The sequence below is a fragment of the Heterodontus francisci genome, chromosome 7, assembly GCF_036365525.1.
Source record: "Heterodontus francisci isolate sHetFra1 chromosome 7, sHetFra1.hap1, whole genome shotgun sequence".
Taxonomy (NCBI): Eukaryota; Metazoa; Chordata; class Chondrichthyes; order Heterodontiformes; family Heterodontidae; genus Heterodontus; species Heterodontus francisci.
Window position 1 is genome coordinate 46,216,957 of NC_090377.1, and position 25,940 is coordinate 46,242,896.

Consider the following 25,940-nt stretch of genomic DNA (forward strand, 5'->3'; position numbering starts at 1 on the left):
AGATATGATCACCTATGTACAAGACAGGATGGTGGTCACCTGCCTCATCAGTTTGGACCAGGAGAAGGCCTTTGACAGAATATCACACACCTACATACTGGATGTGCGCAGCAAAATGGTGTTTGGGTAAGGAATCTGCAATTAGATCCAACTGCTCTACACAAACAGCAGTAGCTTAGTTTCAATCAATGGGTGGGAATCAGAACATAAGAACATACAAGAACATAAGAAATAACAGTAGGAGTATGAAATCTGGCCCCTCAGGCCTACTCCTCCATTCAATAACATCATGGCTGATCTCATTGTGGCCTTCACTCCACTTTCCTACTTGTCCCACATAACCCTTGATTCCCTTGTAGATCAAAAATCAGTCTAGCTCAGCCTTGAATGTATTCAATGACCCAGCCTCGACTGCTGTCTGGGGTAGAGGATTCTAAAGATTAACGACACTCTGAGAGAAGAAATTTCTCCTCATCTTTATCTTAAATGGGAGACCCTTATTTTGAAATTGTGCCCCCTAGTTCTAGATTCTGCTACAAGGGGAAGCATCCTCTCAGCATCTATCTTGTCAAACCCCCTCAGAATCTTATATGTTTCAATAAGATCATCTCTCATTCTTCTAAACTCCAATGAATATAGGCCCAACCTACTCAACATTTCCTCATAAGACAACTTTTTCATCCCAGGAATCAACCAATTGAACCTTCTCTGAATTTGCCTCCAATGCAAATATATCCCTCTTTAAATAAGGAGGCCAAAACTGTAAGCAGTACTCTAGGTGTGGTCTCACCAACACCCTGTACAGTTGTAGCAAGACTTCCCTACTTCTACAATAAAAGCAAAATACTGCAGATGCTGGAAATCAGCGATAAAAACAAGAAATGATGGAAATACTCAGCAGGTCTGGCAGCATCTGTGGAGAGACAAGCAGAGTTAATGTTTCAGGTCAGGTGAGTTCTGAAGAAGTGTCACTGACCTGAAACGTTAACTCTGCTTCTCTTTCCACAGCTGCTGCCAGACATGCTGAGTATTCCCTACTTTTGTACTCTATCCCCCTTGCAACATTCCCATTTGCCTTCCTAATTTCTTGCTGTAACTGCATACTAACTTTTTGTGATTCATGTACAAGGACACCTAAATCCCTTTGTATCATAGCATTCTGCAATCTCGCTCCATCTAAATAATATTCCGCTTTTCTATTCTTCCCACCAATGTGGGCAACCTCACATTTTTCCACATTATACTCCATCTGCCAAATTTTTCCTCACTAACTTTACCTATCTATGTCCCTTTCCAGATTCTTTGTGTCCTCCTCACAACTTGGTTTTCTATCTACTTTTGTATCATCAGCAAATTTGGCTACAATGCACTCAGTCCCTTCAACCAAGTCATTCATATAGATTGTAAGTAGTTGAGGCCCCATCACTGAGGCCTGTGGCAGTTACAGTTTGCCAACCTGAAAATAACCCATTTATCCCAACTCTCTGTTTCCTGTTAGTTATCCAATCTTCTATCTAGACTAATATATTACCCCCAACACCATGAGTCTTTATCTTGTGCAGTAACCTTTGATGTCGCACCTTCTCGAATGCCTTTTGGAAATCCAAATACACTACATCTATTGGTCTCCCTTTATTTACCCTCCTTGTTGCATCCTCAAAGAACTCTAATACATTTGTCAAAAACAATTTTCCTTTCACAAACCATGTTGACTCTGCTTGATTGTATTGTGATTTTCTAATTATCCTGCTACGACTTCCTTAATATTGGATTCCAGCATTTTCCCAATGACCAATTTTAGGCCAACTGGCCTATAGTTTCCTGCTGTCTGTCTCCCTCCTTTCTTGAATAGAGGTGTTAGATTTGTGGTTTTCCAATCTGCTGGGACCTTTCCAGAATCTCATGATTTTGAAAGATTACAACTAATGCATCCACTATCTCTGCAGCCACTTCCTTTAAGACTCCAGAAAGCAGGCCATCTGGTCCAGGGGACTTGTCAGCCTTTAGTCCCATTAGCTTTCCTGGTACTTTTTCTCTACTGGTCATGATTGTTTTAAGTTCCTCCCTTCCTTGTGACCCTTGATTTACTACTATTCTTGGAATACTTTTTTGCGCTTTCTTCCATGAAGACAGATGCAAAATTCTTGTTCAAAGTCTCTGCCATTTCCTTGTTTCCCATTATTAATTCCCTAGTCTCATCCTCTCAGGGACCAAAAAGGCATCAGAAAGCTCTTCAATCAAATCTGGAGTCAGGTAAGGCTGTCCTCTCTCCTCTGCCTTGTTTTTATGCTGCATTGAACCTTTTGCCGAGTCCATCAGGAAGGATGCGGGCATAAAAGTAGTGACAATCCCAGGCAGTGGAAGTGCTCAGGTCAAAGCCTCACTGGGAGGAGCACATTTATAGCCAAGGTCAAACAGAAACTCGGCATGTGGGAGTGACACTCACACTTCATTGAGGGTAAGAACATGATCATCAGGTGTAAAGTGCTCTCAGTGTTGCTCTCTATGACACAGTTCTAGCCCATATCCCGCGACTGCGCCACAGTGGTCACCAAAGCCGTCTTCCACTTTATCTGCGGATCAAAAATGGACCATGTCTGTGGGGACACCATGTACAAATCTCTACATAAACAGGATAAAAACTTACTAAATGTTGCCCTCATCCTGATGGCCACCTTTGTGCATGGCTGCCTCAAGCTGTGCATTGACCTTCGGTACAGAAACATGAAGGGTGGATTTTCAAATCGGGAATCCTTACTTTAGGAAGGACGACTTCTTTCTTTGATATATATATATATATATATATATAGAGTAAATGCATTGGATTTTGGAATACAGAGTATAATTTAAAAATTTGTCAATTATGCCAAACTTGGAGGTGCAGCCAAGGTATCATCCGAGGTGACTGATACCAATGGACTGCAACAGCACATAGATAGGTTAACAGAATGGGCAGACAAGTGGCAGATGGAATTTAATACAGAGAAGTGCAAGATGATGCATTTTGGCAAAAGGAATAAGGAGAGGTAATATAGACTAAATGGCACAATTCTAAAATGTGTGCAGGAAAATAGCGACCTGCGGATTCATGTGCACAGATCTTTGAAGAGGACAGAACAGATTAAAAGAGTAGTTAGCAAAGCATATGGGATCTTGGGCTTCATAAATAGAGAAATTGGGTACAAAAGCAGGAAAGCTGTGCTGAACCTTTATAAAGCTTTGATTGGGCCACAACTAGAGTATTGCGTCCAGTTCTGGTCACCGTACTTTAGGAAGGATGTGAGAGTCCATGAGAGGATGCAAAGGAGATTTACCAGAATGATTCCAGGGATGAGGGATTTTTGTTACAAGGTTAGGTTGGAGAAGCTGGAGTTGTTCTCCTTGGAGCAAAGGAGATTGAAGGGAGATATGGTAGACATGTACAAGATTATGACAGGTTTAGTAAGGTAGACAGAAAAAAGCTGTTCCCATCCCTGATCTCTGTCCTCTAGTCCTTGGACCATCAGAGATTTAAGGTTTTGGTCAAGTGAGGGGGAGATGGTGGTGTAGTGGTAATGTCACCAGTAATGAACTAGTAATCCAGAGGTCCAGCCTAATGCTCTGGGGACACAGACTGGTCAGAAACTGCTTGAGTTGTGTACCTATCATAACCTCTGCATCACCTACTCGTTCTTTCATATTAAACCCTGTCACCAGGTTTCATGGAGGCATCCAAGATCACGTCGTTGGCACCAGCTGGACCTCAGTGTCACAAGGCGAGCCTCTTTAAACAGCGTTCAAATCACACGCAGCTTCCACAGTGCAGACTGCGACACTGACCACTCCCTGGTATGCAGTAAGGTTAGACTCAAACCAAAGAAGCTGCATCACTCTAAGCAGAAGGGCTGCCCACGCATCAACACTAGCAGAATTTCTTATCCACAGCTGTCACATAAGTTTCTAAATTCACTTGAAAAAGCCCTTCAACACACTTCTACAGGGGATGCAGAGACCAAGTGGGCCCACATCAGAGACGCCATCTATGACTCAGCTATGACAACCTATGGCAAAAGTGTGAAGCAGAATGCAGACTGGTTTCAATCTCACTTTGAAGAGCTGGAACCTGTCATAGCCGCTAAGCGCATTGCACTGTTGAACTACAAGAAAGCCCCCAACGAGTTAACATCCGTAGCACTTAAAGCAGCCAGAAGCGCTGCACAACGAATAGCCAGGCACTGCGCAAATAACTACTGGCAACACCTGTGCAGTCATATCCAGCTGGCCTCCGACACCGGAAACATCAGAGGAATATATGATGGCATTAAGAGAGCTTTTGGGCCAACCATCAAGAAGATTGCCCTCCTCAAATCTAAATCAGGGGACATAATCAATGACCAACACAAGCAAATGGGCCGCTGGGTGGAACACTACCTAAAACTGTACTCCAGGGAAAATGTTGTCACTGAGACTGCCATCAATGCAGCCCAGTCTCTGCCAGTCATGGATGAGCTGGACGTACAGCCAACAAAATCGGAACTCAGTGATGCCATTGATTCTCTCACCAGCGGAAAAGCCCCTGGGAAGGATGGCATTACCCCTGAAATAATCAAGAGTGCCAAGCCTGCTATACTTTCAGCACTCTATGAGCTGCTTTGCCTGTGCTGGGACGAGGGAGCAGTACCACAGGACATGCGCGATGCCAATATCATCACCTTCTATAAGAACAAAGGTGACCGCAGTGACTGCAACAACTACCGTGGAATCTCCCTGCTAGCATAGTGGGGAAAGTCTTCGCTCGAGTCGCTTTAAACAGGCTCCAGAAGCTGGCAGAGCGTATCTATCCTGAGGCACAGTGTGGCTTTCGAGCAGAGAGATCTACCATTGACATGCTGTTCTCCCTTCGCCAGCTACAGGAGAAATGCTGCTAACAACAGCTGCCCCTCTGCATTGCTTTCATTGATCTCACCAAAGCCTTTGACTTCGTCAGCAGACGTGGTCTCTTCAGACTACTAGAAAAGATCGGATGTCCACCAAAGCTACTAAGTATCATCACCTCATTCCATGACAATATGAAAGGCACAATTCAGCATAGCGGCGCCTCATCAGACCCCTTTCCTATCCTGAGTGGCGTGAAACAGGGCTGTGTTCTCGCACCTACACTGTTTGGGGTCTTCTTCTCCCTGCTGCTCTCACATGCGTTCAGAAGAAGGAATTTTCCTCCACACAAGATCAGGTGGCAGGTTGTTCAACCTTGCCCGTCTAAGAGCGAAGACCAAAGTACGGAAAGTCCTCATCAGGGAACTCCTCTTTGGTGAATATGCTGCATTAACATCTCACACTGAAGAGTGTCTGCAGAGATTCATCAACAGGATTGTGGCTGCCTGCAATGAATTTGGCCTAACCATCAGCATCAAGAAAACGATCATCATGGGACAGGACGTCAGAAATTCTCCATTCATCAATATCGGCAACCATGCTCTGGAAGTGGTTCATGAGTACACCTACCTAGGCTCAACTATCACCAGTAACCTGTCTCCTGATGCAGAAATCAACAAGCGCATGGGAAGGGCATCCGCTGCTATGTCCAGACTGGCCAAGAGAGTGTGGGAAAATGGCGCACTGACACGGAACACAAAAGTCCAAGTGTATCAAGCCTGTGTCCTCAGTACCTTGCTCTACGGCAGCGAGGCCTGGACAACGTATGTCAGCCAAGAGCGACTTCTCAATTCATTCCGTCTTCGCTGGATGGCAGGATCCCCAAGGACACATTGTACAGCGAGTTCGTCACTGGTATCAGACCCACCAGCCGTCCATGTCTCCACTTTAAAGATGTTTGCAAACATGACGTGAAGTTCTGTGACATTGATCACAAGTCGTTGGAGTCAGTTGCCAGTGATCGCCAGAGCTGGCGGGCAGCCATAAAGGTGGGGCTAAAGTGTGGCGAGTCGAAGAGTCTTAGTAGTTGGCAGGAAAAAAGACAGAAGCGCAAGGGGAGAGCCAACTGTGTAACAGCCCCGACAACCAACTTCATCTGCAGCACCTGTGGAAGAGTGTGTCACTCTAGAATTGGCCTTTATAGCCACTCCAGGCGTTGACTCACAAACGACTGACCACCTCCAGACGCTTACCCATTGTCTCTCGAGACAAGGAGGCCAAAGAAGAAAAAAAAGAAGAATGAGCTAGTAATCCAGAGGTCCAGCCTAATGCTCTGGGGACACAGGTTTTAAACCAACATGGCAACTGGTGGAATTTAAATTCAATTCATAAAAATATGGAATTGAAAGCTTAATGATGGTGCCTTGAAATGATCATCAATTGTCTTTAAAAAAAACTATCTAGTTCACTAATGTCCTTAAGGGAAGGAAATCTGCTGCCCTTATCTGGTCTGGCCTAAATGTGACTCCAGACCCACAGTAATGATTTTTTTTTAAAAGATGCAAGGGAATGCGAGGATAAACTTTTTACACAGTGAGTGGTAATGACCTGGAGCTTGCTGCCGACGAGGGTGGTGGAGGTGGAGATGATGAATAAGTTCAAAAGGAAATTGGATGGGAAATAATCTTGCAGGGTAAAGGGATGGAACAGGGAAATGGGACTGATTGTATTGCTCTGCACAGAGCTGGCATGGATGGACTCGATGAGCTGAATGGCCTCCTTCTGTGCTGTAATGACTCTCTGACTCATTGCCTTTTACACAATTACTATCCCAGTCTATACTGAGATATTTGAAGCTCTCCATGATCAATGCTCTATAGTTATTGTATCCTTCTGTAATTTGCTTGCAAATTAGCTGCCCTATTTCCTTCTCATTTGGTGACCTATCGTACATACCCAGTAGCAAAATAGGCCCCCTATTGTTCCTTAATCCTAACCAAATAGACTCTAGCTTTGATCCCTTTCTACTGTTACAATAGTTTCTTTGAACAATATTGACAACCTGCCTCCTTTCTCTTCTTCCCAATCTTTCCTGAATGCCTTGCAGCTTGTAACTGCAACCTTCTGATTTAGGAATAAGAGTGCTACTATCTGAACAAAACTAACACTTACTAGTGCCAGAAACAAACTGTTCTAAACAAAGGCTGATCGACTGCATCACTGAAAATTTTCAAAATTATTGCTATGACAAAAATTAAAGCTGAGTGACCAGTTTCATTGCTGCATGCTGACTACCCTGTGAATCAGCTTTGCATTTTTCGTCATCCAGTTACTGTTTTGCAAGATGGAACTGGATAATGATAACAAGCTTAAAGTTTGATATTCAAAACAATATCATAGTACTTAAATAATGGACCCAGAAGAAAAGACTGTTCAAGAATGTATAGGAAAACTGCTTTAATTCTTTTTAACCTTAACCAGAAGCAATTTTTAGTACAGGGTATTATTAGTAGATAACTATAATGCACAATTTATTGATGCAAGAAAACAAATACAACTTAGCCTTTAATATATTACCCCTGCAATTATTATTCTATCTGTTAGTTTCGTTCAATTTCATTTCTTCATCTGATACCAATTCAGGGGATAAAGCTTCACTATTGCTCGAATCCGTATATCATTACACTGTAGAACTGTCAGAGTAAATACATTGCTGTGTTTTCACCCTGTAGCCATATGTTGAGATGTAACTGTACATCATTATATTTTCTGAAAACACAGAATGTGTCAGGAAGGTTGAAGAGTTACAACATCAAAAATATATTTTATAGCGTTCTAATTCTATTAACAATTTCAAAATGCTATTGGATCTCCCATGACATTGCTTGGGCTGAATCAAAGGATACTAAAGTAAATCTGAAAAATTTGAGGGTGGGTGGTGGGGGTGGGGGGGGGGGGGGCGGTGGGTGTGGATTTTATTCTCCAGACCAAAACGTGGCACATGATTTTATTTTACTACTGCTAGAGCTGCTTTGGCCGTATTATACTATAAATAATACATTACGCAATGTATTATTGTGCTGTAAACTTGTGGTTAATTTTGCCTTTTGTTTTAAGGCTGCAAGTTGAATTACTATGAATAAGCTCATCTTTAAGTCAATTAGAGGCTAACTGCTGTTAAATACCTGAGCTGAATTAGAGACTGTTTGCTGTTTTGTACATTATAAGGCCAATTAGAAGATAATTACTATCCTTCATTTTAAAAATAATTCTCAGGACGTGGCCATCATTATCAAAGCAGGCATTTATTGACCATGTTTAAACATGGCTTGCTAAGCCATGACAGAGGGCAGTTATGAGTCATTCCAGATCGGTGTGAACACGGCTTACATATAGACACATTGAGTAAAGACAAGAGATTTTTTCGACAGAAATCTGATAGCTTCATAGACACCTTTGCTTATGCCATCTTTTTATTACCAGATTTTTTTTTTAAGCTGAATTCAAAATTCTCAAATGCCACAGGGGAATTTGAACTCATTCTCTAGATTATTGGGCTGGATTTTATCAGCACTCTAGGGATAGGCTAGGAGGCAGGAGTACATAAAATGTTGAGGGAAGGCAGGGAGTGGTGTGCCTGTCACCTTCCCAATGCCATGGAATTTTACCAGGGGTTGAGAATGTCGAGGATGGCCTTCCCACCCAGAGGCCAATTGAGGCCCTTAAGTGGCCAATTAAGGGCCACTTAAGGGCCTCTTCCCACCACCGCTGGTATTTTACCAGCAGTGGGGGGGCCTCTGCTACACTGGGAGATCACCCAGTAAAAGTTGGGGGCCTGCCTGGGGGTTCAGGGAATGGGGGGGCCCTCTTGATGAGGCACTCTGTGCCCCACAGAGGGCTTCCCGGTAACAAGGGCTGACGCAATGAAAGACACCCCCTCCTTCAATAATGAAGCACCCCCCCCACCTTTCCGGGGCTTTTCTGAGTGGCCCCGACGAGCCCAACCCCAGTCATCTGTCTTCTGGGGTCTCCTCTATTGCTACTGCTCTGGGCATCCTGCAGTACCAGCAGTGGCCACCAATCCCAATGGCGCTGCTGGGACTAATGAGCTGCTGGCCCCAATTGACTAGCAACTCTTGGGGCAGGATCTTGTCCCCTAAAGGGGACGGCATACCCAGAAATGGGCAGTTAATTGTTTTCCTGCCATTGAATTTGGTTGGGGGTCCAACAAATGGCCGAGACGGGGTCACCTCCTGCCTTCCAGCCTGTGTCCAGTACCCTCACTGCTGAAATAAAATTCAGCCCATTAGTCTAGCCATCTAGATTGCTAGTCTAGGGACATAACCGTGACACTACTGTACACCTCTTAATTTGTCACTTGTTCGTTGGTAGCTTCCTTATCTATTCAGTTCAAATGTTACATCGACATGCTTGAAATTCTGCCATCTTTTGCGCCAGTTTAGCTGATTTCGTGCAAATTGCGCTGGAAAAAACATGGCAATCTAATGAAAACTCCAGGCTCATCTGCTTACTGTTAGGCCTATTGTTATAATCTGTGTGTTCGTACGACAATCCACAGTTCAAAAGCCAGATGTTCATTGTACTTCTAATGTCATATCCTTGTTGCCCTTCATTACAGACACATTGCTCATTAATGCAGTCATCTAAATTTGACATCATTAAATTGAGATAAGTTATGATTGATTATACAAAATGACTACTAGTCTGCACAGATTGGATGGAGGGGTAGTATGGGTCAGCTACACTTCTATGAATGATTTGTACATAGGCACAAATGGGCAGAAGAATGAAATTGATATTTACTAATAATACCAAATAAGGGGAAAGGCAAGCTGAGAGGCATAATGCAGATGCTTGTAGAAAGACAGACAGGTTATCAGAATAGATAAACAGGTCACAGATAAAACGCATGGGATTAAAGGGGCAGTAACAGCATGGATACAAAATTGGCTAGAAAGCAGGGAGTAGAGGTGAACGGTTGTTTTTCAGAGTGGAGAGAGGTCCCCAGGGGTCAGTATTAGAACCACAGTTCCTTTTGATTTATATTAATGACCTGGTATAACTTGGGAGTTTGCAGATGGCACTGAAATGTAGTCAACAATGAAGAGGATAGTAACTGACTTCAAGAGGACAGAAACGCATTGGTGAAATAGGCAGATATGTGGCAGATGAAATTTACTGCAGAGAAATGTGAAGTGATTAATTCTGGTAGAAAGAATGAGGAGAAGCAATATAAACTCAACTGTAAAATTTTTAAGGAGGGTACAGAAACAGACACTCCTGAGGATGTGCATGCACAAATCTTTGAAGGTGGCAGGAGAAGTTGAGAAGTCCGTTAAAAAGGCATGCAGGATCTGTGGCTTCATTCATGGAGGCATAGGCCATGATATTTATAGGGTTACATGTTCAGAGTATTGGGGGAAAGGAGTTATGTGCTGGGTTCCTGAATGTTCACTTCTTTTACTTTTTCTATAGGTTTCCCACTTTGGCTGCCTGTAGGGTGACAATTGAGGAGATCATGATTGGCTGCAGATAGTGTTGAGAGAGTCCTATCGCAGTGGAGGGAGTGCAGACATTTCATGGGGGGATTTACAGGATAGCTTCATGGACCAGGGGAAACAATCCTGCATCTCATGGCCCAAAAGTAGTGCTCTAAAGGCACTACAAAAGCAAGGAAGCTATGCTGAATGATTATAAAATACTGGTTAGGCTCAGAGTGAAGTATTGTGTTTGAAGTGCCATGCTTCAGGAAAGATGTCAAGGCCTTTTAATGGGTGCAGAGGTGATTTACTAGAATGGTACCAGGGATGGGGGACTCAGTAACATTCACGCCACACAAGTGCCAGGCAATGACCATCTCCAACAAGACAGAATCTAACCACCTCCCCTTGACATTCAATGGCAGTACCATCGCTGAATTCCCCACTATCAACATCCTAGGTGCTACCATTGACCAGAAACTGAACTGGAATAGCCATATAAATACCGTGGCTACAAGAGCAGGTCAGAGGCGAGGAATCCTGAGGCGAGTAACTCACCTCCTGACTCTCCAAAGCCTGTCCACCATCTACAAGGCACAAGTCAGGAGTGTGATGGAATACTCTCCACTTGCCTGGATGGGTGCAGCTCCAACAACACTCACAAAGCTCGACACCATCCAGGACAGAGCAGCTCGCTTGATTGGTACCCCATCTACAAACATTCACTCCCTTAACCACCGACGCACAGTGGCAACAGTGTGTACCATCTACAAGATGCACCAAGGCTCCTTAGACAGCACCTCCCAAACCCGTGACCTCTACCAACTAGAAGGACAAGGGCAGCAAATGCATGGGAACACCATCACCTGCAAGTTCCCCTCCAGGTCACACACCATCCTGACTTGGAACTATATCACTGTTCCTTCACTGTCGCTGGGTCAAAATCCTGGAACTCCCTTCCTAACAGCACTGTGGGTGTACCTACCCCACATGGACTGCAGCAGTTCAAGAAGGCAAGCTCACCACCACCTTCTCGAGGGCAATTAGGGATGGGCAATAAATGCTGGCCTGGCCAGCGACGCCCACATCCCATGAATGAATAAAAAAAACATTATGTGGCGAGACAAGAGAAGCTGGGATTCTTCTCTACAGAACAGAGACGGTTAAGAGATTTGATAGAGACATTCAAAATGTTGAAGCATTTTAATAGACTAACCAAGGAAAAACTGTATTCAGTAGCAGAAGGTTGATAATCAGAGGACACAGATTTAATGCAATTGGCTAAAGAACCAGAGACATGAAGGAAAAAAGAAAACATAAATTAATTTATGAGCTATGATACACTGCCTGTAGAGGCAGTGGAAGCAGATTCAATAATAATTGAATAACCACTTGAAGGGAAAAATACCTGGCTGTGGGGAAAGAACAAGGGAATTGGACTAATTGGATTGTTCTTTCAAAGAGTTGGTTTAGGCATGATGGGAAGAATGGTCTACTTCTGCTGATCATTCTGTAATTATATCATTCTGTGAGTTCAATTTGATGCAGAAAATTGAAAATAGTACATTTTGGGAAAAAGAATAGATGATCGATGTCAGTCCTAAGTTTACAAACATTGCATATCAAATATCAAATAGGGCTTAAATGGTTTCCAATTGTTTCTGCTCAGTCTATAAGAAAACAGAACTGAAATTATCAAAATATATAACTTCACAGAGTTCCCAATAATCCTTTCCCTCCTTTATCAATTTAGGTGGAGTGCAGAAGTCATCTGAAAGAAAACAGAATAGCTGTCCAAACAATTACGAAGATGCCCCATACTCTGGTTATCTTAGTTTGTCTCATCAAATTCCATTCTGGTGGACATGATTCAAGACATCAAAAGCAGACATTAAGAAGTAATTTGTTAAACTTAATCAGACTCATTGACACTTTACAACATATGCCTTAAACTTAGAATCTCAGAATCATAGAATGGTTATAGCACAGATGAAGGCCATTCAGTCCATCGAATTCATACCAGCTTTCTGCAAGAGCAACTCAGCTAGTCCCCCTCCCCTGTCCTTTTTGCTTAACCCTGCAAATTTTTTATCTTCAGTTGCTTAGCCAATTCCATTTTGAAAGCCACAATTGAATCTACCCACACCACCCTCTCTCACAGTACATTCCAGATCCTAAGCACTCACTGCATAATTTTTTTTTTCCTCAAGTTGCCTTTGGTTCTTTTGCCAATCACCTTAAATCTGTGTCCTCTGGCTCTCAACGCCTCTGCCAAAGGGAACAGTTTCTATGTACTCTGCCTCTGCCCATCATCATTTTTAACACCTCTATCAAATCTCTTCTCAACCTCTTCTCTTAGAACATCCCCAGCTTCTCCAAACTATCCTTGTAACTGAAGTCTCTCATCCCTGGAACCATTCTTGTAAATCTTTTCTGCACCCTGTCCAATGCCTACACGTCCTTCAGAAAGTGTGGTGCTCAGAATTGGACATAAACTCCAATTTAAGCCAAACCAGTGTTTTATACTTAAACTTACACTTATTTATGAACTCAATGGAGTTAAAATTGGTTATGGCCCATTTTTGGATGCATAAACAGCAGCGCATTTTTTGCATACATCCGAATGGAAATAGAAACATAGAAAATAGGAGCCATTCGGAATGTCTGAGGCTGGTCCAAAATTGGGGCTTGGACTTCATTTACATTATTTACACAAAGTGGATGCCTGTCATACCTCCACAGATTTATGTCAAATAGATGAATGTCAGGCTGCTTGTTTTTTCAACAATGGCCCCAAGGTAAGTCCAGGGAGGGGAGGCAGGTTAGCTCAATGCCTGTTCTGCTCATTGCAATCCAATTTCTTCAAGAGGTCCTAAAACAAGTGAAAGACCTCTCACTTACATATGTAAGATGATTAACACTTTTTTCAGCAACCACCAGGGACGTCTGAAACATGGATTGACGTAGTATTGGGCGCAGGACGTTGGTCCAGAATTTGGCCCTCAATGCGCCTATTTTACACCTGTAAAATGGGCTTAATAAGATCCAGTTTCTACCCCAACCATTCTTTAGTTTGGAAGGATATGGACCTAACTTCATTACATGGGCGGCACAGTGGCGCAGTGGTTAGCACTGCAGCCTCACAGCTCCAGGGACTCGGGTTCGATTCTGGGTACTGCCTGTGTGGAGTTTGCAAGTTCTTCCTGTGTCTGCGTGGGTTTTCTCCGGGTGCTCCGGTTTCCTCCCACAAGCCAAAAGACTTGCAGGTTGGTAGGTAAATTGGCCATTATAAATTGTCACTAGTATAGGTAGGTGGTAGGGAAATATAGGGACAGATGGGGATGTTTGGTAGGAATATGGGATTAGTGTAGGATTAGTATAAATGGGTGGTTGATGGTCGGCACAGACTCGGTGGGCCGAAGGGCCTGTTTCAGTGCTGTATCTCTAAACTAAACTAAACTAAACTAAACTAAAGTTTGCTGTGGTTGTTTGCAAGAAAATATTTTGCAAAATCTGAGCCTTTATTCTTTATTAGTCTTTGTCTATTACCAAGTTGATGAAACATATTCTGAAAATTCCTGACTAAATACATCCATTTAACATAAACATGGCATAGTTTTAACATTCTGGTTTGAATGAATGTAGTATTAAATTACATCAACTGCTTGGTATCGACAGCTACTGTTTTTAGTCAGAATTTTTACTGCTATTGTAATGTACTTAACCCTTCTTGTTATAGTTTCATGGGATTGCCAACATAACTTTTCTGAACAACAATTTATCTTAACATGCCTCAGCTTTTCTGAGTTAAAAGGGCCATGTTATTTTCGCACATCTGCAGGTTTGGTTCAATCCTGTTACATTTATCAAAGTGGAGCAATGGAAGTACAGAATGTGCAAATTGTGCCATTATTGCCTGAGGGAAACGAGGTACTGTATCCCCTCCTATTTTGAAATAACAAGGAATTATTAATGATTTCTTTAGGACAGAGAATTTGAAGATGAGGAGTTAAGTGCAATACATAATTACATACTAAATGTGTAAAATGGCACAACTGGGGTGGATAAGGTATTGAAAGACTTCAAGTAATGTTGCCACTGCTTCAAAGGGCTACACTGTCCGCATCTGGTAACCATCAGCAGAACACAGATCTCCCACACACTTGAATATGGCAGTGACCCACTATGAGTAAGGACCATGTACAGCACCACTCATGCATTTCCTCAGAGAAATAACTGGATGGTATCATGAATGGAATACATCAATAGAACTTCTGGTTGAAACTGAATATTCTATCCATTGGGGTAAAGTGAGCATTAACTATTTGGAAACAGAAACACTCTCTCTGTATGCATTAATGATACATTTAGTACTGGAAAAAAATGCCCTTTGGAAAAGTAAATTCCCATGACATTGTGGCTTTTCTTAGTCGTAGAGGTTAGGGGGTTGGGAGATGAAGCAGCATGCTTCCTATCCATTACTTCTCTATATCATGACACCTACTCAATTATATCTACACAAGCTCATTTAAAAACAACCATTGGCCCATTACTTTTTTACACCTACACAGACAGACACAAACTTATCTGTCTTCGCTCTCTCAAGGAATTTTAAAATTGCATTGTGTTGTCCACCTCCTCACAGATACTTTCTATTTGTTATTTTTGTGAAGATACATGATTAAAAACAGAAATACAAACCACTTTAAATGAAACGAATTCATTATTTTAAATGTTACTTTCGTTTTTAAAAATCCTTTAACTTATGAAATTCCTTGCCCTTTAGTGCAGTTTGTTGTATGCTGTAATTATGATCTGTTTTAAAATAATGCTTGCTGTCCATTTGATTTATTTACTGTTTGAATCTGAAGGTCTCTAACTGGAGCATGCGGACAAAGTCATTGAACATTTAATATTATTGTACCTTTTTTCAAATTAGACAAATGAAACGCCTTGGCCCATGTTGTATGTTGATATTAATCTTAATAAAAACACTCCACACAGAGGTAATTCATTTTAAAATTTCAACAGGCTACAATGAAATACAACATATGCTTCATGGTTTGTGTAGCAAGTCAGGAATGACAGCAATTCAGCATCCAAATGGAATACTTTAATCAGGCTAACATTACTAAATTGATTTTGTTTTTTATGTGCAATATTACAAAAGTCACATCTTATATAAACAGGGTTTGCAAATAAGAGCCGCGTTCAGAGGGTTTCCCTGAGAGAATTGAATTACTCCTCTTTTTCAGCACAAATTGGATTTGGAGCAGGCTGGCATTTCCAAGATGATTACCCTTAGCTACAGGTCGATAACAAAGTGAAGAGGCAATGTTCTATAACTTTGTAAAATAGAATTAAACACGGTCATAAGAAATTGAAAGCCAGAAGGTATTAGTTACATCTGAAATAAAAATCAAAGGATTTTGAGTGGAGTACATTATCCAGCAAAAAGATGGACTAAATATTTAATAAAAAGTATTGAACTCGTAAAAATGACAATACAAATACATAAAAATGTGTATTTAATTCAGATTTACACATGTTTTATCGGAATTGAAGTTCCCATTTTCATTCACCCTGCCTTTTTCTCCTTTGACTTTCAGCATTTGTTTCATGGCACAGCTGATTGTTCTGTCTGTTTGTCTAATCCCTATATTTCATCAATGCAAATAATGTGCCTGCCAGGCATAGTCACAACTCAAAGCTAGCTAGCAATATGCCATGGGCAGTACAATTCAGGTGAATGTCAATTATATCTCATCCACTTTAGACAGTTTGCTGTGTTTGTATGGGCACAAAAACAAATGTTGCATGTTAATGCTTGCCTTAACTTTCATTAAAATGAGAGGTCTGATGAGTACTATGGTTGTAACTGGCTCTGGCAGCTGATCAATACCTGATAACTGACAACAATTCACAGACACTCATGAAATACAGACAGAGAATATAAGTATATAACACAAGTTAATAAAATGCAAAAGCTGAATGAAAGTCCAGACTCATCTATATTGAATCTCAGGCAGAACAACTATTCTCTGATACTCAGAGACTAATTTAAGAGCTTTTTTTATTTGATACACACTGTTAAGTAAACTAAAATGTCATCAAAGTAGCTTAGCCTTATATTTAACATATCAGAAAATTATTTTCATGTACAACCATTGAGCATCAATGACTTGACAACATCAAAGATCCTTCATTGTAAACAGTTATTTTTATCAATAATTAAAATATCAACCATTCTAAAGGGACTAGATAATATGGACCATGATCAGATCGTTCACCTTGTCCAGAACAGTAGAATCAGAGGATATGGCCTGTGCTTGAAGAGGGGTAAATTAAAATCTAGTCTGTCAAAAGAATGGCCCCCAATTTTAAAAGAGGGGATTGGAATGGTGTGTATGAGCTCGAAAGAGGGCAGCCCACACAGAAAGTCTGTAGCGGGAGGCTCACTGATGCCATGAGTCGGGGTCATTAAAATTGCAGAAATGCAGTGGGTAGGAGCCAAGAGCTAGAATTTTCAAACTTTAATCCCTTCCCAGCCCTACAGGGCCAATAAGCGAGTGAACAATCTATCCTTAGAGAGATGGTGGAAGCAATTAGTTTTGATTCATTCAAATGAAAATTAGATCAATTTCTTTCAGAAAATGATGGTTTGGAATACAATATAAGAATAATTTTAGACACGATGGGCTGGATTTTATCAAGCTCACACCTTTGGGGGGCAGGGGAGGTCCCGAAGATTGTACTGGCCGAGGCCCACCACAGAGGCCGATGCTAGGAGGGCCCAGCCCGATCCTCCCTACAGCGGCGAAGTTCTGTGGCGCCCTGTCCTCGCGACCTGCCGCTGAACGACGGGACCTGGATTTAAATATTTAAATTACTGACATGCATAAATTTAAATAAACTTACCTTAAATCTTCCAGGCCCGCCGCGATCTTTGGCGCGATGGCCGGCACTCCCGCGCCTTCAATTCCCAATCTGGGGAAAGCTAGCACGGCACTTGTGAAAGGGGGGGAGGAGTTAAGATTTTCAATGCGTGTGGGGGGAACATAATAGGTGTAGGGGGTGGTGCGAAGGTCAGATTTAAAAGGTAAGTGTTTTGGGGCGGGGAACGGGCAATAGTTAATGTAAAAACAAAATACTGCAGATGCTGGAAATCTGAAATAAAAGCAAGAAATGCTGGAAATACTCAGCAGGTCTGGCAGCATCTGTGGAGAGAGATCTGTTGCATTTGCCCCCGGGCTCACTTCTTGAACTAGGAGTCCTCCCCCTGACCTTTCACCCGTCTCCAGCATTCTCCCTCCACCTGGACCCCTCCCTCTGTGCTCTTACCCGCTCTTGATCTTTTCATTGAAAACTGTCGGCAAGACATCGGCTGTCTCAATTTCTTTGGCCCCCTCACTCACTCGCACCTGTTCCCCTCTGAACTTGCCGCACTCCGTTCTCTCAGGTCTAACCCCGATATTGTCATCAAACTTGCAGACAAGGGTGGTGCTGTTGTTGTCTGTCGTAACGACCTCTACCTTGCAGAGGCTCAGCGCCAACTCTCAGACACTTCTTCCTACTTCCCCCTGGACTATGACCCCACCACCGAACATCAAGCTACTGTCCACAAGACTGTCACTAACCTCATCTCCTCCGGAGATCTTCCCTCTACAGCTTCCAACCTCATAGCTCCATAACCCTGGACAGCCCGCTTCTACTTCCTTCCCAAAATCCACAAACAGGATCGTCGCAGTAGACCCAATGTTTAAGTCTGTTCCTGCCCCACTGAACTTATTTCTTCCTATCTTGACTCTATCTTTTCTCCCCGGTCCAATCTCTTCCCACTAGATCCGTGACTCTTCTGACAAGCTATGTCATTTTGACAATTTCCAGTTTCCTGGCCCCAACCGCCTCCTCTTCACTATGGCTGTCCAATCTCTCTACACCTCCATTCCCCCACCAGGATGGTTTGAGGGCTCTCCGCTTCTTCCTTGAACAGAGGCCCAACCTGTCCCCATCCACCACCACCCTCCTCCGCCTGACTGAACTTGTTCTTACATTGAACAACTTCTCCTTCAACTCCACTCACTTCCTTCATGTAAAAGGTGTTGCTTTGGGTACCCGCATGGGTCCCAGTTATGCCTGTCTTTTTGTGGGATATGTCGAACATTCCTTGTTCCAGTCCTACTCAGGCCCCCTCCCCCAACTCTTTTTCCAGTACATTGATGACTATATCGTTGCCGTTTCCTGCTCCTGCATGGAACTGGAAAACTTCATCAACTTTGCTTCTAATTCCACCCTTCTCTCAACTTTACATGGTCCATCTCCGACACTTCCCTTCCCTTCCTCTACTTCTCTGTCTCCATCTCTGGGGATAGGCTGTCTACTAATATTCATTATAAGGCCACTTACTCCCACAGCTACCTCGACTACACTTCTTCACATCCTGCATCCTGCAAGGACTCCATTCCATTCTCCCAGTTTCTCCATCTCCGATGCATCTGCTCTGATGATGCAACCTTCCACGACAGCGCTTCTGATATGTCTTCCTTTTTCCGCAACTGAGGATTCCCCACTCCCCACTGTGGTTGACAGGGCCGTCAACCGTGTCCGGCCTATTTCCCCTCACCTCTACCCTCACTCCTTCTTCCCCTCCCTCCCAGAACCGCGACAGGGTTCCCCTTGTCCTCACTTTCCACCCACCAGCCTCCTCATCTAAAGGATCATCCTCCGCCATTTCCAGCGTGATACCACTACCAAACGCATCTTCTCCTCCCCTCTCCTGTCAGCATTCTGAAGAGATTTATTCCTTCCGCGACACCCTGGTCCACTCTTCCATTGCCCCCACCACCTCCTGCCCTTCCCAAGGCACCTTCCCCTGCAATCACAGGAGGTGTAACACCTGCTCATTTACCTCCTCTCTCCTCACTATCCAAGGCCCCAAACACTCCTTTCAGGTGAAGCAGCGATTTACTTGTACTTCTTTTAATTTTGTATTCTATATTCGCTGCTCACAATGTGGTCTCCTCTGCACTGGGGAAACCAAACGCAGATTGGGTGACTGCTTTGCGGAACACCTCCTCTCAGTCCGAAAGCATGTCCCCGATTTTCCGGTTGCTGGCCATTTCAACACTCCCCCCTGCTCTCATGCTCACATTTCTGTCCTGGGATTGCTGCAATGTTCCAGTGAACATCAACGCAAGCTGGAGGAACAGCATCTCATTTACTGATGAGGCACGCTACAGCCTGCTGGACTGAACTTGAGTTCAATCATTTCAGAGCCTGACGGGCCGCCCTTTTTTATTTTTAGTTATTTTTCCTTTTTTTTAAATTTGTTTATTTTATTTTAGTTTGTTTAGTTTGTTGAGTTTGTTTTTACTGAGCCTACCCACTGTTTTTTTCATGTTTGTGTTTGGGGCCAGGGTTGTTCATTTTTTTTGTGTCAATTAACACCATCTCTGTACTAAAGCTTTGTCTTTCAATACACCATTAACATACCGTTTGCCTTTGCTCCATGACCTTCTGGTCAGTTATTCTCTGTGACCTTGTCCTATTAACACCTCTTTTATTATCTCTTGCCCCACCCCCGCTTTACTTGCTTAAAACCTTTTACATTTCTAATATTTGCCAGTTCTGAAGAAGGGTCACTGACCTGAAACGTTAACTCTGATTCTCTCTGCACAGATGCTGCCAGACCTGCTGAGTATTTCCAGCATTTTTTGTTTAAGTAGTTAATGTAATTGTTACTGGGGGGTGGGGCAGGGGCATTAGAAATGTACTGTATACATTTTGTGGGGGGTACTGCTTTAAAAATTCAAATTGACCAGCAGGGCTGGATGCCCTTTAAAAATGGCACCAGGGCCTGCGCACAGGCAACTGATGCCATTGCCAGAGACTGACAGCCCACCTCCTCATGGTTGGGGTGGGGTGGGCCGCCCCAGCTATTTAAATGAGCCGCTGCGCAGGAGATCATGGTGGCTCTTTGGCTTGTGGCCCATACATGTGGGCCACCATTTTTTGAGCTCATTGCCAAGATCGGAGCTGGACTCTTAAAATCCAGCCCAATGTGATCAGTGAGGCATGCTTGAGAGGAAAGTGGTGACTTTAGACCTAAGGTTCCCAAAACTCTCCAGCGCTGCATCAGTCTGGGTCTGTGTAGACCAATTGCTAGAGATTAATTGCTATGATTAGTCAACAACTTCGTTGTCATTCTATCATGCTACTTCTGGGTAGTCATTGAAGACTTATACTGGAATACTATTTTCCTTCATCCTGCTAAGCTACAGTGCTTCACCGTGGCTTAGAACTCAATCTATTAAATGGGCTGAAGCCATACTAAGCCATGTTATATTGTTATAATAGTGCCTGAACATTTGAGTGACAGGCATTTTGGGACTCTAGCACACAGCCATCTAATTGAAAGTGTTGGGATTCTGTTTTGCTAACTAATAGGCAGCTCCAATTCTTAGTTTGAAGCACATTTTTGTGAAGTACTGAATTATCTGCAATGCTTCTTCAATGATATGCAGCTTTGGGAAATGGTATTTAAATATTTAAAGAACCTCTGATCTTAGTATTTTCACTTCCATCAAAAGATTTGAATTCTCTACCAGTTGTATTTTCTGATTGCTGCAGGTTAAGCAGAGGTGACCAGTTTGCGATGTAGAAGAACCTGATAAAGGGTCACTAAGTTGGCACAATCAATTGGAAAAGAGGAGGAGATGCATTTCACTACTTCTTTGCCCATTTAACAACAGATCAGTCAAACTGCACATTGTTACTGGAAGTGCCTGTCAGCATGAATTCTAAAATGACAGCTGTCATGCAATTTTCCTTGTATTCTAGTCAGGATATCACTGATGTTTACTAAAGTGGATTTAAACAAACTTATACGAAGATGTTTTTGGAGCATCTTGAAGCTAATTTTGAATGTTTTGTTTTTTTTATTACTTTTTAAGTTTTAGTTTTTTAAGATATCATTTGTGCCAATTGCTGGGGCAATGCTAAAGGGAAAGGTGACATAGTGGTTATGTTGCTTGACTAGTAATTAATGATACTGATATGAGAAGTCAAATCCCACTGTGGTAACTGGAGGATTTAAATTTGCTTAATTAAATAAATCAGGATTTAATAAATAGCTTGTATTAGTAATGGTGACCATGAAATGACTGGATTGTTGGAAAAATCCCTCTGGTTCACTAATGCCCTTTAGGGAACAAAGTCTGTTGTCCTTACCTGGTCTGGCCAATACCTATAAGTGACTCCAGACCCACAGCAATGTGGATGACTCTTAACTGCCGTCTGAAATGGCCTATCAAACCACCCAGTTGTATACAAGAAGGCACTGCCACCTCCTCAAAGGCAATTAGGGATGGGCAATATGTGCTGGTCTTGCCAGTGATGTGCACATCCCATGAATTTTTTTTTTAAAAAGCAGCACAATGTGTGTGCACACAGAGGAGGTCTAACACAAGCAGGAGCAGAGGTTCTCTGCATTCACCCATGTATACCCTTGAACCTACATCTACAGAAAGGGGTAAACAGCAATCTCTGAGGGGGCTCAAAAGGAGGCAGTGACTAAGTTATCCCATGTTTTCCAATGTGGCCTGCAGCCAAACTAATTTCACATGACTATTTTTTTATGCGTAGTATTCTACATTGATGTAAGTTAATGGTACATTCTCCTATCTTGGCTGACTTGGGACAGTTATTAATCTCCTTGTGGCATTAGTTCAATTTACATGGAATGATGGAGGCAGCATCCACATGACTTGCCATCTCCTCCCGTTCTTGCTGGTCGACTCTTCTTGAAGCCATGTGGCGCTCATTGTTGCGGAACGCCCCTTCCTCCACCTGACTTCCTGCATGGTTATTTCTATGACCCGATCACAGTAAGATGCTCTTTTCTTCCTTCCTGCATTTCTTACAAACGTTTCGACCAAATTATTTTTCTGTTATTGGTGTTCCCCTTCAAGCTGTTGCAGCCGTTGAAATCCTGCAACTCCACCAGACGTCCTGCCCACCAAACAGGTGATCTCCCAATCACAGGTTTTTTTTACACCAGGACCTTGCCAAAGTTATGATAATGAGGCTGCCCCAAAAATACACATAGAGTCAATGCACTGAATATCGGCAGGTGCTCTTCCACACCAGCTGACTTCAGGTTCAGTATACATTTAGTTGGAAAAACTAGGCTATGGGGCTATGAAAAATGATATGGTCAGCAGGTTGATGTTAACAGGATTTGCAAGCTCAATTACATAATCAACCTTGTCAGAATAATGACTGCAATATGGCCCTTCATATTTAAAATTGCTGCATTAATCCATATGAACATTCTTAATTTTGAATATAAATGATAAAGGATATGCTTTCACTTAGCAGAAGGAGGTTCAACATTTGAGGTTAAACTTTGCTCATTGTTTTATTAGTATACTCTTTTTGAGTTTCTAACTGACAGTGTTAGCTTCTCAGTAGCTCAAAGGTATAATAATTCACGTATCTGAATTCACGGGTTTAAATCGCAGCAGTGATTTGGGCTATAGTGCAGCCATCCAGTGATGTTTTAATTGCTTGGTGGTGAAGCAATTCATCTCTGTAGTCAAAGCTTTAAATCATGATGGAGACTGTGGGCTGGTTGGAAGTTATGTGCGATTACATTTTAATTGCTTGGTGGCGAGGAATTGCCTGAATTTAACTGACAGCTGAAAAGCCCAAGGGGTGAGCAACCTGCCACCTTTAATTTAATTTTGAGGAACCTCACTAGGGTGTACTCCACAAATGGGCATGACTGAAATGTCACCTGATGAACTACAGTTTTTACAGTACACAGCATGTAGATCGTGGAAGAGAAATTTGGTTCTATAGCATCCATTTTCTAGGTGCTCATCTGCCTCCTAAGGGTCGAAAATTGCGTCTTAAATGCACATGCACACTTCTGAGGTGAAGTGGGCAGGACTCTACCTTGATACAGTAGTTTATGTGCGCACACCTAATGACTGCCAGCAGCATGCAGAACAGATAGATTATGACATCACTCGACATGTAACGCTGATTTGACGCCAACTGCCGTTTTCAAATGCCATTCTTCAGCCTCTGCCTTCCCTTAAACTCGCACAGCTGAACATATGTTTAACAGCTTGAAGGATTCCCCTCCACCACCACCCCCATCACTGACAAGTACAAATGAAAGGGATCCAGGACTACTTGCTGGTTAGTTGCTGGATTATTTCATGTGTTTCAGAGTGGGGAACAACACAGACCTGAACAGAACACCAGCAGCAGTGGCAGAGAATATATAGAGAGTGTCACAGAATAGCACGGACCTGATTAGAGATAACAGCAGCGGTGGTGGAGAATAAAAGAGAAAGAGAGAGCGCGAGGAAATAGCGTGGACCTGATTGGCGTATTTCCAAAAAAGCAAGGAGAGGACAGCGGGTAGGTGATTGGTTGGTGACTATTAGGTTTTTTTTAAAACTAGACTAGTGGTTTTAAACTAAGACTGGGAAACGAGAAAGTACTGTATCAAAGTTATCGTGTAAGCAGAACTAATTAATAAAATTTCAATTGGGGTAAGTATAACAGTAAGGGAATTAGTATTAAGAGAATTAGCACAGAGCAGGTCTCAAGGAATTAATTAAAATGAAATGTTTATACGAAGTATTAACTTGATTCTAAAAAAGGGAATTTTTTTTCTTATGTCATGGATGGGCAGCCAAGATGTGTTTGCAATTCCTGAACCATGTGGGAACTTCAGGACACTTCATGTGTCTTGGGGGAACCACGTGTTTAGGAAGTGTCTCCAGCTCCTTGAGCTCAGGATTTCCAAGCTTAAGGGACAGCTGGAGTCACTGCAGAGCATCAGGGAGGATGGGAGTTTCCTGGATCGTACGTTCTAGGAGGTGGTCATCCCACAGGCAGTGTAAGTTCAGCATAGTAGATAGACAGCTAGACGGCCATCCAGAAAAGTAGGAAGAGGCAGGGGGTGCAGGAGTCTTTAGAGTGTGTGCCACCCTCAAACTGGTACTCAGCTTTGGAGAATGCTGGAAGTGATGACACATCGAAGGAGTACAGTCCAGACCATGGCACTAATGGCACAGGAGGGAAAAGCAAAGATTCGAAATGCATTCCTTATAGGAGATTCCATAGTTAGGGGTCAGACAGGCATTTCTGTTACCATCATCATGAGTCCTGCAAGGTGTGTTGGCTCCCTGATGCCAGGGTAAAGGGCATCACAGAGAGGCTGCAGAATATTCTGCAGTGGAAGGGAGTGAGCCAGATGTTGTGGTACACTTCAGTATCAATGACATAGAGAGAGCTGGTATTGAGGTCCTGCGGTCAGATATTAAGGAGCTAGGGAGGAAGTTAAAAAGTAGGACCTCGAAGGTCATAATCTCTGAATTACTACCAGTGCCACACGCTATTTAGGGTAGAAATAGGAAGATAGGGAGCATCAATGCATAGCTTGAGGGATGGTGCACAAGGGCAGGCTTCAGATTCTTGGGAACAGTTCTGGGGCAGAAGGCACCTATTCAAAAGTTCTGAAGAAGGGTCACTGACCCGAAACGTTAACTCTGCTTCTCTCTCCACAGATGCTGCCAGACCTGCTGAGTATTTCCAGCATTTCTTGTTTTTATTTCAGATTTCCAGCATCCGCAGTATTTTGTTTTTATTATATTACCTATTCAAAAGGGATGGGTTGCACTTCAACAGGATTGAGACTAATGCCCTCACAGGAAAGTTCACTAGTGTGGTTGGGGAGGGTTTAAACTAAATTGGCAGGAATTGGGCACCAGCATATAGAGGTAGAAAAGAGGAATAAGGTGTATAACGGAGTGAGAGTGTAAATAGTACTAGCGAAGGAGGCAGTACAATATTAAATAGGAGCATACTAAGACAGACTATGAAAAATGCAAAGACAGTTTTACATTGCATGTACGTAACTGCACAAAGTGTAGTGAATAAGGTTAGTTATAAGCACAACTAGCCATATGGGAATATGTAGTGGCAATAACGGAAACATGGCTTGAAAGTGGTAAGGATTGGGCACTTAATATTCAGGGATACAAAGTTTTCAGAAATGTTAGGGAAGGAAAAAAGGGAGGTGAGATGCCAGTGCTGATTAGGGAAGACATTGCAGTGTTGGAAAGGGAGGATGATCTTGAGGGGGCAAAGACAGAATCCATTTGGTTAGAGTTGAGAAGCAAAAATGGTATGATCATGGTACTGGCAGTATTCTATAGCACTCCAAAGAGTGAGAGAGAGAGATAGAGGAACAAATCTACAGAGAAATCACAGAGATGTGCAAGAACTATAGCGTGGTAATGTTGGGGGACTTTAATAACCCAAATATCAATTGGGATAATGTTAGAGTAAAGGGTAAGGAGGGGGAGGAATTTCTGACATGTGTTCAGGAGAACTTCTTTGACCAGTATGTTCTCAGTCCAACTAGGAAGCAGGCATTGCCAGATCTGGTGCTGCAGAATGAGGTGGGCCAAGTGGACCAAGTGTCTATGGGAAAACACTTGGGTAAGAATAATAATTTTATCATAAGGTTTAGATAAATAATGGAGAAGAGCAAGGAACAATTTA